The 18204-nt window shown below is 37.7% G+C and overlaps 2 pseudogenes; both read left to right on the plus strand.

Annotated features, from left to right (window-relative positions):
* Positions 1-2733: 2733 nt before the first annotated feature.
* LOC112581267 lies at positions 2734-4949 on the plus strand (annotated as a pseudogene).
* A 2489-nt stretch (positions 4950-7438) lies between these two features.
* On the plus strand, positions 7439-12832 carry LOC123329375 (annotated as a pseudogene).
* The last annotated feature ends 5372 nt before the right edge of the window (positions 12833-18204 follow it).

Consider the following 18204-nt stretch of genomic DNA (forward strand, 5'->3'; position numbering starts at 1 on the left):
AGTACTGTATTATACACTTAAAAATATCTTAAGAGGGTAGATCTCATATTGTGTTATTACCACAGTAAAATAAAATTTAAGAGAGAATTAAAGGTACATTATGACGACTAAAATTTAAATTTAATTTGATTCCATCCGGTTTGTTTTTTCCCACTAATACACTCTTTTCTTTCTGAGATGTAATCCGGGTGCAGCATTGGATTAGTTTTCACATCTCCTCAGTATCCTCTGGTCTGAAACAGTCTTTCACTCCTTTCTTGTTTTTTCTTGACTTTGACAATTCTAAGGAATATTGGTGAGGTATCCTGAAGAATGTTTCCGGATATGGGTTTACCTAGTGATTCTCTCACATTAAACTGGGATTGTAGATTTTCAGTATGGTTTTATCACAGAAGTGAAGCTTTTCTCAGAACATTGTATCAGGGTGAATGATATCCACATTACATCACTGGCGAAGACCATCTTTATCTTTTGCCTAAGGCAGAGCTGGCCAAATTTCTCTACTCTAAACTTGAATGCTGGATTTGAAATGCAGTTAATAACAATTATTTCTATATTTTTTCCATATTTCAAAGTCTATATTTTATGTTTATTCGATGAATACCTATTATTTTAAAAGTTCAATATCAAAAAAGTAATTCATGGGATAGATGTGGTGGTGTAATTATCTTTAATGATTTAGCAGAAAATCCATCCACTAAAATGACACAAGAGACAGTGTTTCACCTAATTAAATGGCTTGTGGTCCACTGAGTAATACTCCAATTACAATTCTGTGTACTTCATATATTCATGGTCATGGGGGAAATATAAGACCCCAGGGTTTGGCAGCATTTAGACTGTGAATTCAGCTTTTAAATTTTTCTTTGTATTTGTTAATATTTCTAATGTTCCTGGAAATAAAATGACATTTTACTGGCATGCTCATTGAAATATACTGCCATTTTTGCAAGCCAAAAGTCTTTTAATATCTTAAAGAATGTTTGAATACTGAGAAGAAATATACTGGAGGTTCATTAATCCTAAAAAGAAATCCTTAGTAAATTAATTAAGAACATCTGGTTTCATATCAGCTCATGTTTCTTTCTGTATCTTGCAAATTAAGTGGAAAAGATGGAGTTACCACTAGTGCAGATTATTCCACAAACTATAGATGATCCCTTTCTATGATCAGAAACATTTTAATTTGCACTAATAGGGCATGAAGTGGTTTTCACAATTAAGATCTGTATTACTGAAAGTGGCAGCAGTGAGCAACAGGGAAATTGCAAAGATGCAGAGAATTCTGTAATTCCATAAACCTAGTTCCAATATGTGGAGAAGGCAATGACACCCCACTCCAGTACTCTTGCCTGGAAAATCCCCTGGTGGGCTGCCGTCTATGGGGTCGCACAGAGTTGGACACGACTGAATCGACTTGGCAGCAGCAGCAGTTCCAATTTGAATACAAACCTACCATTAATCCACTGATTTTCTGCAAAATCATTTGAAATTGCTAACGTTGAATACCAAATCAATTTTTCAGTCTCTTTGGTTATTGATATGAGTATTGCATCAGTAAACTAAAACAGTGGTTCCAGTCTTCCTAATATACCAGGGTGTTCCTAATATTTTCAAATGTTGAAGGAAAGCCATTTGTTAAAATAGCCTGAATAATAATGGATATTTACAAAGTATCTGCCCAGTCCCTCTTGCTATTGGAAAAAATATTCTGATGACATATTATTTATGTCTAGAGTTGTTTGTAGTGGATATCAACTAGGCCTTCATGGAGCTGAGTCTGTAGCCTGACACTTGATCTGGACAAAACAAAGATGAAGCAGACCATCCATCTAATTTTACTGAAGTTTTATGTCTATATCTCAGGGCCATTCATTTTAAGGCATTGCAGCTCTTGCTTCCCCATCTTCTCCAAGTTTGCCTCCTCATAACAGAGGTTTACTCATTGGTAGAGAAAATTTGTAATTTTCACTGTATCTTGAATGCATTTTGTATAAAATTATTGTTGGTAAATATAATAATTAATTATATATAATTATATATAATTTATAAATATAAATTATATCATTTGTTTCTCATAACATTATATATACTTTATATTATATATTTAATTATATATTCGTGGCTGAGACAGTAAAGAATCTGTCTTCAGTAAACTGGGGTTTGATCTCTGAGTTGGGAAGATCCCCTGGAGAAGGCAATGGCAATCCACTCCAGTAATTTTACCTGGAGAATCACATGGACAGAGAAACCTGATGAGCTACAGTCCATGGTTTTTCAAAGAGTCAGACACGAGAAAGCAACTAACACTCACTTATAATTTTAGATGTATATAAAAAATGTTTAGCTGCTAAGTCATACTGGAGTGGGTTGCCATCTCCTTCTCCAGGGGATCTTCCGACCTAGGGATTGAACTCAGGTCTCCTGCATTGCAGGTGGATTATTTACTGACTCAGCCACCAGAGAGGCCCACAGCAGTACTGGGGTGGGTTGCCATTTCCTTCTCCAGGGAATCTTCCCCACCCAGGAATCGAACCTGTGTCTCCTACATTGAAGGTGTATTCTTTACCATTAAGCCAATATGGAAGCCTTATATATTAAAATAGATGATCTAAAATCACATTTACAAATAATTAATATAAGTTAATTAGATTAAATTAATGAATGAGTCAATGTTAAGCAAAATGTCAATATAAAAACCCAAAAATTATTCCAGGAGGCAGTATAACCTTAATGGAGGTTTTGATGGAAGGTACATGATTATTTCATGAATAAGATTCTATAATTAATTTAAGCACAAGATGAAAGGCATAAACTAGTTACAACTTAAGATTTATGCCAATTCACAAACTTTTAATTTGTCAATTAAAAGTCAATTCTTTAATATGACTAGAATATGAAAAAATTATACTGAGATTTATACGGCACCTTTTACACACCATGTGATCTCCTTGATCCTTAGTGTAACTGTTAGAACCATAACAAAGTACTCTGCTTCTTTTTGGCATCTCAAAATTTTGAGATTTACACTTTCTTTTGTGTTCCAAATTTATATTTTAGTTGTATATTGAAAATACTAAGGCTAAATTTTAAATGATAGCATGAATAGTCTGTATTTTAGTGGTTCTCATAATTTATCATGCATCAGAAATCACCTGGAGGCCTGGATAAATCACAAATTGTGGGCTACTTTCCATAGTTTTTGATTCAGGAAGTTGGAGACAGGGCTTGAGAATTTGCATCCCTAACATATTCTTAGGCGTCCCTGCTGCTGCTGGTTTGAGGACCATATCTGGAGAATATATACCAGCTCCCCCAGAGACATATGAAGCTTCTGCCTTCTCTGTTTCTCTTCTGTATTCATTTCTATTTTTCAGGAATAATGTTTGGTCCTTTGTTCAACAGGAATCATCCTGCTAACAGAAGGAAATCAGAGTATCATACCCACATTAATTCTCCTGGGTTTTTCAGAATATCCAGAACTCCGGGTCCCACTTTTCCTTGTTTTCTTGTCTATCTACACAGCCACTGTGGTGGGGAATTTGCTAAGTCACTTCAGTCGTGTCCGACTCTGTGCAACCCCGTAGACGGCAGCCCACCAGGCTCCCCCGTCCCTGGGATTCTCCAGGCAAGAATACTGGAGTGGGTTGCCATTTCCTTCTCCAGTGCAGGAAAGTGAAAAGGGAAAGTGAAGTCACTCAGTCGTGTCCAACTCTTAGCAACCCCATGGACTGCAGCCTACCAGGCTCCTCCGTCCATGGGATTTTCCAGGCAGGAGTACTGGAGTGGGTTGCCATTGCCTTCTCCAGTGGTGGGGAATTTAGGTATGATCATAATCATCAAGGTCAATTCAAAACTCCACACGATCATGTACTTTTTCCTTAGTCACTTGTCCTTTGTCAATTTCTGTTTTTCTACTGTCAGTCAGTCAGTCAGTTCAGTCACTCACTCATGTCTGACTCTTTACGACCCCATGAATCACAGCATGCCAGGCCTCCCTGTCCATCACCAACTCCTGGAGTTCACTCAGACTCACGTCCATCGAGTCGGTGATGCCATCCAGCCATCTCATCCTCTGTTGTCCCCTTCTCCTCCTGCCCCCAATCCCTCCCAGCATCACAGTCTTTTCCAATGAGTCAACTCTTCGCAAGAGGTGGCCAAAGTACTGGAGTTTCAGCTTTAGCATCATTCCTTCAAAGAAATCCCAGGGCTGATCTCCTTCAGAATGGACTGGTTGGATCACACCCAAACTGTTGGAGAATTTGATTGTGGAGGACAGAACCATCTCTTTCTCTGGTTGCATTGCGCACTTTTGTTTTGCTTGCCTGTTTGGTGTAGCAGAAACATTCATGTTAGCAGCAATGGCCTATGACCGCGTTGTGGCAGTCTGAAACCCCTTGCTCTATGCCACTGCGATGTCTCCGAAGCGCTGTGCTCTCTTGGTGGCTGGTTCTTACTCATGGGGTGTAGTGTGCTCCATGACACACATATTTTCTTCTTGCATTATCCTATTGCAAGTGTAGCACCATAATTTTATCTGTGACCACTCTGTAATTGTTTCTGTCTCCTGCTCAGATCCCTATATCAGTCAGATGTTATGTTTTGTTATCGCCATGTTCAATGAGGCGAGCAGCCTGGTGATTATTCTGATGTCCTATATATTCATTTTTATCACTGTTATGGGGATGCCTTCTGCAAGTGGGCGCTGGAAAACCTTCTCCACCTGTGCTTCCCATCTGACAGCCATCAGCATCTTCCATGGAACCATCCTTCTCCTTTACTGCATTCCTAACCCCAAAACTTCTTGGCTCACAGTCAAAGTGACTTCTGTGTTTTACACAGTAGTGATTCCTATGCTGAACCCCTTGATCTACAGCTTGAGGAACAAAGAAGTAAAAAATACATTCACAAGATTAGTTTTCACAAAACCACTTTGTCACTCCACATAATATTTTTAAATTCATTATTTTATTTCTGAAAAAAAATTGATATCCTATGCTACAGATTGTTCAGTTCTTGTGGTGTAATTGATGATTCAAATCTTTTGATAAATATAAAGCTTTAAGTTAGTATATCTATGGCAGGATAGCATTTTATTGATGATTATTGATATTTGCATACCTCAGTGTTTAGTAAAATAGCTGTAAACCATATGTAAACCAAAATTTTTTTAATGACTGCTTTTTGTAGTATTTATAAATTATTTTTGAGTGAATTCAATTGTATTAAAACTTTATGGGTATATGATGAAATAAGCTATTTTTCCTGCTTTGGACAGTTGGCATATACCTCATAAGAAAAATGATTAAGGAGAAAGTTCAAGCTTCCTGCAAAGAAGGCATAAACTGTTTATGATGTCCTCTTCAAAACACTAGTCTGGGAAAATTAAAGACAGGAGGGCAACACAGACTCCAAGAACTAATCAATCAAACACACAGTAACGATAAAATGACCAATTTTATTGAGTGACCAATCAACAACACAATTATTCAAATCATACAATGACCAAGTATTGTCTTAGACTAAAGTGTTTAGGCACACATGACAGCAATCTGTCCTTCACTATATCACAGTTTGCTCATACTCATGTCCATCAAGTCAGTGAAGCTATCCAACTATCTCATTCTCTGTTGCCCACTTCTCTGCCTGCCCTCAACCTTTCCCAGCATCAGGGTCTTTTCCAATGAGTAACTCTTCTCAACTGGTGGCCAAAGTGTTGGAGCTTCAGCTTCAGCCTCAGCCCTTCCAATGAGAATTCAGGGTTGATCTCCTGTAGGATTGACCTGGTTTGAACGGACTCTCAAGAGTTTTCTCCAGCACCACAATTTGAAAGCAACAATTCAGCACTCTGCCTTCTTTATGGTCCAACACTAACATCTATACATGACTATTGGAAAAACCATAACTTGGACTATATGGACCTTTGTCAACAAAGTGATGCCTCTGCATTTTAATACACTGTCTAGGATTGTCATAGCTTTCTTTCCAAGGAATCATAGATGAATGAATCATAGATGTAAACATAAAAATGAAAACTGAAAAATATTTAGCATAAAACAGAAAAAATCTTTCAAAAGTTAGGATGATAATTCTTTGAATGAACATAAAAAGGATGGATCTTTAAAAAACAAAAAAGGAGCTTCATTGCCATTAAAAATGTGTGATAAAAGTTTCTTAAGCATAAACACCATTAATAAACTGAAAATACAAGCCATAGATTGTGAGTAAGTATTTGCAAAACATATTTGATAAATGATTTCAATGTAAAACATACAGAGGAAGTCTTTATACTCAATATGAGAAAAAAGCCTACTTAAAGTTTTGATGAACTATCTGAGCACACATTTGACAAAACAGAACACACAAATAAACACATGAAAAAATACTAAGTATAGCTAGTCATCAATGACATTCTTAGAGGCAGCAATCCCACTGCTGGGCATACACACTGAGGAAACCAGAAGGGAAAGAGACACATGTACCCCAATGTTCATCGCAGCACTGTTTATAATAGCCAGGACATGGAAGCAACCTAGATGTCCATCAGCAGATGAATGGATAAGAAAGCTGTGGTACATATACACAATGGAGTATTACTCAGCCATTAAAAAGAATACATTTGAATCAGTTCTAATGAGGTGGATGAAACTGGAGCCTATTATACAGAGTGAAGTAAGCCAGAAAGAAAAACACCAATACAGTATACTAACGCATATATATGGAATTTAGAAAGATGGTAACAATAACCCTGTGTACGAGACAGCAAAAGAGACACTGATGTATAGAACAGTCTTATAGACTCTGAGAGAGAGGGAGAGGGTGGGAAGATTTGGGAGAATGGCATTGAAACATGTAAAATATCATGTATGAAACGAGTTGCCAGTCCAGGTTCGATGCACGATACTGGATGCTTGGGGCTGGTGCACTGGGACGACCCAGAGGGATGGTGTGGGGAGGGAGGAGGGAGGAGGGTTCAGGATGGGGAACACATGTATACCTGTGGCGGATTCATTTTGATATTTGGCAAAACTAATACAATTATGTAAAGTTTAAAAAATATAATAAAATAATAAATAAATAAATAAATTAAATTAAAACTTAAACTACAAGGAGAAACTATTGTACTCCCTTTAGAATAGCTAAAATGAATAAGAGTTTCAAATACTGGTGAAAATGTGGAGCAAGTTAAATGCTTATGCATTTCATATAAGGGTTAAATAACTTTGAAAATAGTTTAGCAGTATCTTATGAAGTTATGCTTCCCAGACTATTATGCTACAGAAACTGTGATAGCAGTTTAAGCCTCGAAGTTGGTGGCAATTTGTTGTGCAGCCTGGAGAACTAATATCCAACAAGGTTGCTAGCTCTGGGTGACTAGGGTGTGGATACTGGCTCCAAAGCTAGACCAGGGTACAGAGGTGTCAGCAATGGGGGGAAGATGTACTGTGGAACTCAAGCCTATCTCAGTGAGAGAATAACCATGCAGACTTGTGGGATTTTGGATCAAGACCATACTATGTACAATAATTCTGTGCCTGGTGGGAAACAGCCTCTGGTGTTATGCCTTCCTGGTAGAGTCTGGCAAGTGTTAGTCAGGTTGTCAGGAGCCTAGGGAAAGCATTTGTTGCTGCTGTTTAGTCGCTAAATTGTGTCCAAATCTTTTGCGTATCCATGGACTGCAGCCCACCAGGCTCCTCTGTCCAACAGATTTCCCAGGCAAGAATATTGGGGTGGGTGGCCATTGCCTTCACCAAGTGCTATTCCCGACTCCAGGCAGGGATAGAACCTACGTCTCCTGCACTGCAGCTGATTTTTTTTTTTTTTACCACCAAGCCACCAGGCAAGCCAGTGGTCTACCTGTGTGATATTTCACTGTAGTAGAACCAGTAGATTGACACTCAGAGGTTTTAGAGACTGAAATAAGTTTCCAAAATGCATTTGCCATTTTTAAGAGACTGTATTATTTAATTGTATAAGCTAGGAAGTGTGGATTGCTTATATTTAGAAGAAAGCACAATTTAGTTTCAGTAAAGAACATCACTGTTTCTGAAGACAATATTTATTTAGGTTAAGCAACAAAACCAGAGACCAAGTTATATTGCTATACATCTCAAAACACATGCACTTCATACACAAAATGGGAAAGAAAAATCACACAGTAAATATATATAATAGCAGTTAGTATCTCTGAACAGTTGTATTTTAGCTTATTTATCATTCATTTTGGGTTTTACTGTAGTCACCAAGTTTTCTTATTCAGTTCATGTATTTTTTTATAATTATTTTTAAAAGAAATTCATGAAATAGACTATTTGAGGCACCATTTCTAGTGATTCAGAAAAAAAAAAAAAACCTACCTTCTTGCAAGCTGCCACATAAAAAAAGCATTCAAGCTAATTTCTTGATATGTGATACAAAAATAAATAGCTCAAGAAATATTCTCTGGGGTCTAAATCCCTGAGGTTATGGGAGCCCTACATTTTGTTCATAGGAATCAGATTCAGCTTCCAAATCTCTCTCTCTCTGTTTCTTCCTTTCTCTGAGTTTTTCTGGATATTAAGAAAGAAGTATATTCCAGTCACATTGAATTTTTGTGGGCTCCTGCTATATTGATTAACTCCTTAATGTTTTACATGATGTTTGAATTCTGAGTGGGAACTGCCCTGGAGACAATTCATAGTAGAAATGGGATCTTGGGGTGAGTTGGTTTCAGGCGGGATGATCTATCTTGTCTCTTTTCTCTCCTTGGGGAACTCTGAGATCCTGAAACCTCTAAAGCAGTGGACACTCTTTGTCAGTCTTTGTGTGATAATGTCTCCTGAGTCCATTTTCCTGAGGGCTGAGCTTTGATATCCTCCCCCTTCACTGGGGTATCATCCTGATTTTTGCTCTGAGGATATCCACACTGTGCTTAGCAGAGTAGTCGCAATGAAATTTTTAAAAAGAATATTATAATGCCTGGTAATTCCTCAACACCTCAAAATTGAGTCAAAAGAAGATAAGAATAATATGCATAAAATAATAATAAATACCATAATATACAATTCCATTTTTCTGACAGTAATGTCTTCAGGTATGTCAAGGGTGTGGAAAATATGGCTGAAGTGAAAAGGAAAAGTGTCCTCATGATAGTAATTTTCATGAAATGCTTTATATCTTGTTCAAGTGCTGCATCAGTATGTAAGAAAAAGAGGAAATTGTAGGCATTATATTCTGAGAATACTGACATGAGCAGAGAAGGTTGAAAACTGGAGAATATAGCTAGGATAAGGGTTTAGGTAAAACTGAGCAGAGAAATTTAGATTCGATAAATTAGTTAGTGGGAGAAATTAAAGTTTTTAAGAGTCAGAAAATGTCATAACAACCACAGTAATCAAGAAGACAAGACATTGATTTTCTCACAGTGCAGGTTAGCAGCATCACAGGGAAGTTGGCTGAGCCTAGGTGACCATGAGATTAAAAAGTGATGATTAATAAGAGTCAGATAATAATGAGAAAACACAGGGGAAACAGAGACAATTTACTGAAGGATAGTGATTGATGAATTAACATGAACAGGGCCAAGAGGAAATTCAGAAAAAGAGTTGAGCTACTCTTTGACATCACAAATTGTTCCTACAGTTTTGCTGCTGCCAACTTTGAACCTTGATCTGTTTCTTAGATTGTTTAAAATAATACATTTAAAAATAAAACCAATTATTCAGAGTATTAAGAATTGAAATGGATGAGGGTGGGAAAACCTATATATTTTGAACTGCATAACTGTAAGACTTTGTGCAAATTATATTAATGCCATTTCCTATACTTATACACCTATAAAATATATATTATCATGTCATTATTACTGATAAAGAAGTTGAGGCTCATAAAATCTGAGTGATTCACCAAAGATCATACAGTAAATGCCAAAGCTTGGAACTGAAGTTAAATCTATGTTTCCAACTCCTTGCTTCTTTCATTGTGCCAGTCTGTCTGTCACTAACTCTTTTCCACTTCCCACCCGTTCCCTTTTCTGCATATAGGAAATACATGTTTTGAGTGTCAAAAGTACCATAAAGCTATTCAAGAAATAATGAATTTTTTTCTCCCTTCACATGGTCAGACAAAACTAAAATTGCATCTGTGTTTATGAGGTTCAAACAAATAGTCCCTTTATTAATGAATATTTCAGATGTGTGCTTGTTATTGGTTAACATATTTAAAAATCTTTGCTAAATAAGTATACTTCTGTTGTTATAAACTGCTTACCAGTACAAGATGCTTTTGCTTTCTCAAAATAATGTACACAAATAATGATTGTATGACTCAAAGCAAGATTATCACCTGTAGTTTTAATCAAACTCAATATTCCTGTCACCAGAAGTTTTGAGGGTGATAATGTAACCACTTGTGTTTATTACCATATTCTCTGATTTTCTTGAGAAACAGTATAGACTGTGAAAGAGTTGAGCAAAATATATTTTAAGTTACTCTGTAATTCAGATATTCTATAACCATTTAAATGTATAATATTCCTAATAAATTTATTAGATTAAAAATATTGATAGCAAGTTAAGAAATATTGATCAAAGAATTTAAAAGACTATATTGAGAGCATCAGTGGCAGTGAGACAAATGACAGTCAAATAGGAAAGAAAACAAAAGTGAGGGTACTACAAATTGTAATACAACTTCATTGCTTTACCAGGTCGCTGCATTGAACACAAAGACAATAATTTTAGCATCAAACTGGAAGCATTGGAAAACTTGAAGATAGAGATTTATTTCCTTCAATGTTCATTTATGTTTTCTAAAATGTGAAAATTCTTGTGATGACTCATGACCTCTGCCTTTTCGATGATCTTCAGTTTGAATATAATGATAGAAGTACTACGACCTCTAAAAATATTACTCCTCCTGCTTTTTAAAATAAATTTGAGTGCTATGTTTTCATTTATTGTTATGTTACTCGCACTAAACAGCACAGACCTTCAGAATGGTGGAACTATGAAAAACATGTTTCTCTGCAACACTATAGAAAACATTTCTAACTCTACACGAAATTCAATTTCTGTCACTCATGATCAACTTCAAACCTAACTCATCACTAGCAGGCTGTGTTAATTCAAACAAGTGTCTTAACTCATATATGCTTCCATTTCCTTTTGTAAAATATGAGACTAGTTGTTTTGAAATTCATAAGTCTTATTTAGTGGTCAAAACTAATGCACCAACATTTTAATACAATGTCTGCTGCACGATAAATGTGATATCCATGCAGTGTCGTCATTATCATTGTTATCATTTTATTATCACTGTCTCAGATTTTCTCCAACAACAATTTTGTGGTTTGCTGAAGGAAATCGGAGTGCAGGAGCCACGTTCACCCTCTTGGGCTTCTCAGAATATCCCGACCTCCAGGTTCCCCTGTTCCTGGCTTTCCTCACTGTCTATGCAGTCACCGTGGTGGGGAACCTGGGCATGATCACCATCATCAGGATCAGTCCCAAACTCCACACCCCCATGTACTTTTTTCTCAGTCACTTGTCCTTTGTTGATTTCTGCTATTCCACCACAGTTACACCCAAACTCTTGCAGAATTTGGTGTGGAAGACAGAACCATCTCGTTCACAGGATGCATCACGCAATTCTTCTCAGCTTGTATGTTTGCAGTGGCAGAGGCATTCGTGTTGGCAGTGATGGCCTATGACTGATTTGTGGCCATTTGTAAGCCTCTACTCTACACAGTGGTCATGTCCCCAAAGCTCCGTGCATCGTTAGTGGCCAGTTCCTGCACATGGGATATAGTCTCCTCCCTGACACTCACCTGTTTTCTCCTGGCATTATCCTTCTGTGGGTCTAACATCATAAATAATTTCCTCTGTGAGCACTTGGTCATTGTCTCCATCTCCTGCTCTGACCCCTTCATCAGCCAAGTGCTCTGTTTTGCCATTGCTGTATTCAATGAGGTGAGCAGCCTGGAGATTATCCTTACTACTTATATGTCCATTTTTGTCACTATCATAAAAATGCGCTCTGCCGGGGGCCGCCAAATAGCCTTCTCTACTTGTGCCTCCCATCTGACCACCATCACCACTTTCCATGGGACTGTCCTGTTCCTTCATTGTGTACCCAGCTCCAAAAACTCATGGCTCACGCTCAAAGTAGGTTCTGTATTTTATACAGTGGTAAGTCCCATGCTGAACCCTCTGAGCTATAGCCTCAGGAACAAAGATGTGAAGGAGAGTGTCAGGAAATTAATGAATCACTGAATACAATTTGGTTGAAGATTTGTATGTCCAAAAGAAATTTGATCATTACATAGTGTTGATTAAATCTTCTTGTAGAGATGAAGACTCAAATTATGTAGTCAACTCACTAGATCATAAATTTAGAGTCATGAATTGGCTATTTGATCTCTTAGTTTTTGTTCAGTTCAGCGTCAAATAAAATAGCTGTATATCATGTGTAAAATGATGTGTGTTGTGGGTGTATGAAAAGTGAAACTGTGAGTTTTTCAGTCATGTCTGACTCTTTGCCACCCCACGGACTGTAGCCTGCCAGGTTCTTCTGTCCGTGGAAGTCTCAAGGAAAGAATGATGGAGTGGGTAGCCATTGCCTTCTCCAGGGGATCTTCCTGACCCAGGGTTTGAACCTGGGTTTCCTGCATTTCAGGGAAATTCTTCAACTTCTGAGCCAACATGGAAGAGCTGCGGATGAATAGTGTCTCCCAAATATCCATGTCGCCCAGAACTCAGAATGTCACCTTATTTGGAAATAAGATCTTTGCAGATATAATTAAGGTAAGAGTCAAGATGAGCATAAAGTGAACCCAAAATCCAATGAGAGTGTCCTTATAAGAGACAATATTTGGCAAAACTAATACAGTTATGTAAAGTTTAAAAATAAAATAAAATTAAAAAAAAAATTCACAAAAAAACAAAACAAACAAAAAAAGATACACAGAGACACACAGGGAAGGAGGGTATGTGACTTCTGCTTCTCTGTCTTTCCTCCTAAACCACACACAATTCTTAAAAAAAAAACAAAACTAATTTTTAGTATTGTTGGTACATCACTGCTTCCTGGTTGTTTGTAAACCTGTGCCTTACACAGCTGTTGTGCCCCAGAAGCTGTGTTCCATCTTTCTGGCTGGTGCTACAGCTGAGCACAGACTGTTTCTTACACTCATTCTTTCAGTTGTATTGCCTACTGCTGCCCTTTTGGATCTTGTTTTACTTTAGCCAATTCAATGAACTAAGAAAGTTCATAGTCATCATTTCCTAGCTTTCCCTTCTGTCGCTATTTTAAAAATAGTTTCTACCTGTGGGCATCACAGAGTCCTGTCTACCTATCCCTTCCACGCATCATCATCCTTTCTCTCTAGCACGTGCGTGCTGTGTGCTAAGTCACTTCACTCTGTTGACTCTTTGAGACCCTGAACTGCAGCCCACCAGGCTCCTCAGCCCATGGGATTCTTCAGGCAAGAATACTGGAGTTTGTTGCCATGCCTTCCTCCAGAGGATCTTCCAGACGCTGGGACTGAGCCAGAATTGCTTACGTCTCCTGCAGGTACCTTATCACTAGTGCCACCTGGGAAGCCCTCTATAGTGTAGATAGATAGTGAAGTCGCTCAGTCATGTCCGACTCTTTGCGATCCCATGGACAGTAGCCAACCAGGCCTCTCCATCCATGGGATTTTCCAGACAAGAATACTGGAGTGGGTTGCCATTTCCTTCTCCAGGGGATCTTCCCGACCCAAGGATCGAACCCGAGTCTCCCACATTGTAGGCGGACGCTTTACCGTCTCAGTCACCAGGGAAGTCCTCTATAGTATGCTCAGTTCCAAATGCTCATAAGTGATTGTTCAAGTAGAGTCTGTTTTATACCATGCCAATCCTCACACTGAACTCAGTGACATACAGTATATATACCGACCCAGAGATCGAACCCAGATCTTCCACATTGCAGGCAGACGCTTTACTGTCTGAGCTACCAGAGAAGCCCCTATTAAATCATGTATGTGCCTATTCAAATACCACCTTCCAAGAAAATTCTTTTCTGAAAATCTAATATAATGAGACAATCACTCTTTATCCCATTAACAATATATTTTTTTGCTTAGAAACAGATGATACATTAACTACATGCAATAATTTATTTGTCTCATTTCCTTCTCCCTCTATACACTCCAAGAGAGTAGAAATTTCTGGTATTATTACTGTATCTTATATCTCTAATGCCTAGAAAATTACCTAGAAAACACATTTGGTCTTCAATGAATACTTGCTGGATGAATAAAAGATGAAAAGAAATGAAAACTTCTGACTAAATTCATAATATTTAGTACTGTGCTCACCTAGGTAAGGGAGATTCCCTGGTGGCTCAGTTGGTAAAGAAGCCCCCTGCAATGCAGGAGACCCAGGTTCAATCCCTAGGTCAGGAAGATGCCCTGGAGAAGGAATAGCAATCCCCTCCAGTATTTTTCTCTGGAGAATCCCATGGACAGAGCAGCCAGGCTACAGTCTATGGGGTCACAAGGAGATGGACACGACTAGGTGACTAACTCTTCATCTGGGTGAGACTTTAGATGATGTCTCCTTAATGAATATAGTTGTCACATGAGATTTAAAAAGCTAAAATACCATAAATAATACACTCAAAGACATATATGAGTGCTTCTATTGCCAAGTACTGTATCTTGGAATATATTTCTTTGCCTAATTTTAAGTCTTTAGCTGTAGCTGTATGTTCTATAAATAGCTGTATGTTCTGTTTGACTCTTTTGCAGTTTTCAGAACCACAGAAATGACACTTCCATTATCAAAAGTGTCTCTCACAAATAGTCCTTGAATATAGTTTATTAACACTGGTCATATTCAATTTAGAGATCTTGCCCTTTCTAAGCTAATACAGATTTCAGAAAATCTGAAGAGTTTATTCAAAATTCTCCAAGCCAGGCTTCAAAATATGTGAACTGTGAAATCCCAGACGTTCAAACTGGTTTTAGAATAGGCACATGAACCAGAGGTGAAATTGCCAACCTCCGCTGGATCATCGAAAAAGCAAGAGAGTTCCAGAAAAACATCTATTTCTGCTTTATTGACTATGCCAAAGCCTTTGACTGTGTGGGTCACAATAAACTGTGGAAAATTCTGAAGGAGATGGGAATATCAGACCAGCTGACCTGCTTCTTGAGAAATCTGTATGCAGGTCAGGAAGCAACAGTTAGAACTGGACATGGAACAACAGACTGGTTCCAAATAGGAAAGGGAGTACGTGAAGGCTGTATATTGTCACCCTGCTTATTTAACTTCTATGCAGAGTACATCATGAGAAATGCTGGGCTTGAAGAAGCACAAGCTGGAATCAAGATTGCCGGGAGAAATATCAGTAACCTCAGATATGCAGAATGACACCACCCTTATGGCAGAAAGGGAAGAAGAACTAAAGAGCCTCTTGATGAAAGTGAAAGAGGAGAGTGAAAATGTTGGCTTAAAGCTCAAAGTTCTCCTTTTTTAGCTCCTTGGGGTATAAAAGGTCTAGCTTTTTTTTTTTTTTTTTTTAATGTAAGCATTTTTTCACTACAAACTTTTCTCTTAAGCTGTGTTTGTTGTAATTTGTTATTGTCCTCTAATTTTTGGCATGATATTTTTCTATTTCCATTTGTCTCAGTATATTTTTTAATTCTTTTTTGATTTCTTCTCTGAACTACTGGTTGTTCAGGGATATGTTTAATCTCTATACATTTGCAAATTTTAAACCTTATTTCTTTAACTGATTTCCAGTTTTATACTGTCATGGTTGGGAAAGTGTTTGATATGGTTTAAATTTTCTGTGACATTCTTGAATGAAGGTCTTACTGTCTGTCAGAGTCAGATGATCTGGAGACATGTCGACCCTTAAAGTGTTAGTCACTCAGTCATGTCAGACTCTTTGTGACCTCATGGACTATAACCCACCAGGAACCTATGTCCATTCTCTCCAGGCAAGAATACTGAAGTGGGTAGCCATTCCCTTCTCCAAGGGATCTTTCTGACCCAGAGATCAAACCCAGGTCTCCCATATTCCAGGCAGATTCTTTACCATATCCTTAGGATAGTCACAAAAGCTGAGGTGTATCTATGTGTACAAGTTTCTTCCAGGGAGATATTGGTAAATTGAGGTGGGAGGCCCTCAGACAATTGAATAAGTCAATTTTTAATTTTATAATTCCATTTATAGGACTTAAAATATTCTTGCCTTTAGTTCACATCCACTAGATCTCATAATAACAGCCAGTATGTAGATAAATGAATCTTTAGATGCTCTGATACAGAGCAGTCAAAAAGAGAGAGATTACCTAACCAGATTACACATTTATATTCTCTAAATTAGCAACAATCCACCAACACTCCATTTTTCTTGGACTGCTGCTAAGTCACTTCAGTCATGTCCGACTCTGTGCGACCCCATAGACGGCAGCCCACCAGGCTCCCCCGTCCCTGGGATTCTCCAGACAAGAACACTGGAGTGGGTTGCCATTTCCTTCTCCAATGCATGAAAGTGAAAAGTGAAAGGGAAGTCACTCAGTCATGTCCGACTCTTAGCGACCCCCCGGACTGCAGCCTACCAGGCTCCTCCATCCATGGGATTTTCCAGGCAAGAGTACTGGAGTGGGGTGCCATTGCCTTCTCCGTTTCTTGGACAATATATCTCAAAAAATGATTTCTACCATGTTTCTGCTCATAAATAACAGTTCTAAAATATTGTGTGTAAATTGAGAAAACACATCAGAGGTGAAAACCCCTGAAGTCTTTTATTAAAAAAAACAATTCTTCATAAATTCTTTCCAGTGTGATTCTGTGTAAGAGGTCAGTTTCTCACAAAGTCCCCCTGTGGAAGCCAGAGAATCTTCCTGGGCTTTAATTTCATTCTGAAATGTTTTTGCACAAAGACACTCTACAATGATAGCTAGAAAATCTAAGAAACAGTGGTTTTCTAACTTTTGCAACTGTAATAAATAAGTACATGAATTTTACATGCTTCTTCAAATATATCTGTATTGTTTAGACATGCTGATTCAGTGCTTTAGCATCAGATTCTAGAGCAGAAACCCACAAAATAGATACATGTTAAGAATGTATACAGCTGAATGCTCTTTACTTCTAGTGTGATGTGTATCTTCTTTATAGATAAGCACCCTAGTATTCACAGCCATTTTATATTCTTTCTTAAAATTTATTACATATATGTATTCAAGGCACATACCATATCTTCAGTTAAATTTTATTTTGTTAATTATTGATGCCTAATAAACACTCAAAAATGTTATCTACTCTTTTTATTCCTTCCTTTTTCTTTGCTTTGTTCTCTCTCTCTCTCTCTTTCTCCATTTGTGTCCCAAACATTAGGTAAGTGCTTTGGATAATACAGACAGAATGCAGAATCCTTGAGCAAAGGTTGTTCACAATCTCATATTGTAGGCCATGATTTCACAAACAGGACGATATCAAATAGAATGATTAAAGGAAATGGTTGTCTGTGAACTATAAAAAGGAACATTTAATCAGAGCTAAGAAGAGGAGGAGTTGATAGCTAATTATTAAAGAAAACTAAGCAATTTACCAAGGCACTTTAAATTGCTTTCAGTTTTGGATTTCTTAATTCTAAAAAGCTGTGTGTATGTGTGTGTCTGTGTGTTCAGGCACATCCAACTCTTTGTGAGCCTGCCAGGCTCCTCTGTACATGGAACTTTCCAAGTAAGAATATTGGAGCAAGTTGCCATTTCCTACTCCAGGGGCTCTACCTGCCCCAAGGATTGAATCCGAGACTCCTGCATCACTTGCATTGGCAGGCAGATTGTTTACCACTGAGCCACTGGGAATCCCCTGGAAAGGTATACAGCTGCTCAACTCAAGACCTCTGCAAGTGTCAAATTATCTTCCTAGAATCATTTCCTTCCCAAATTTTTGAATCTGACAATTAATATCTCCATTCAAGAAAACCTTTCTTCTGCACACTATGTTTTGACATTTGTTCCTAGATTTTTAACCCTGTTTTTTTAATTGATGAAAGTCTTAAACTTTATTATGAATTGTATGTGTGGTTAGTTAATAAATGTTTCTTTATTCATCTAGATTATAAGGTCCATTTTTACACAAACTAATGAGTTTTTCAAGAAATGTAAAGCACTTAGAGGCAGACAAAGAATAATTAAATATTTGATGAATATTAATATACTTG

Source organism: Bubalus bubalis, chromosome 21 (assembly GCF_019923935.1).
Source record: "Bubalus bubalis isolate 160015118507 breed Murrah chromosome 21, NDDB_SH_1, whole genome shotgun sequence".
Lineage (NCBI taxonomy): Eukaryota > Metazoa > Chordata > Mammalia > Artiodactyla > Bovidae > Bubalus > Bubalus bubalis.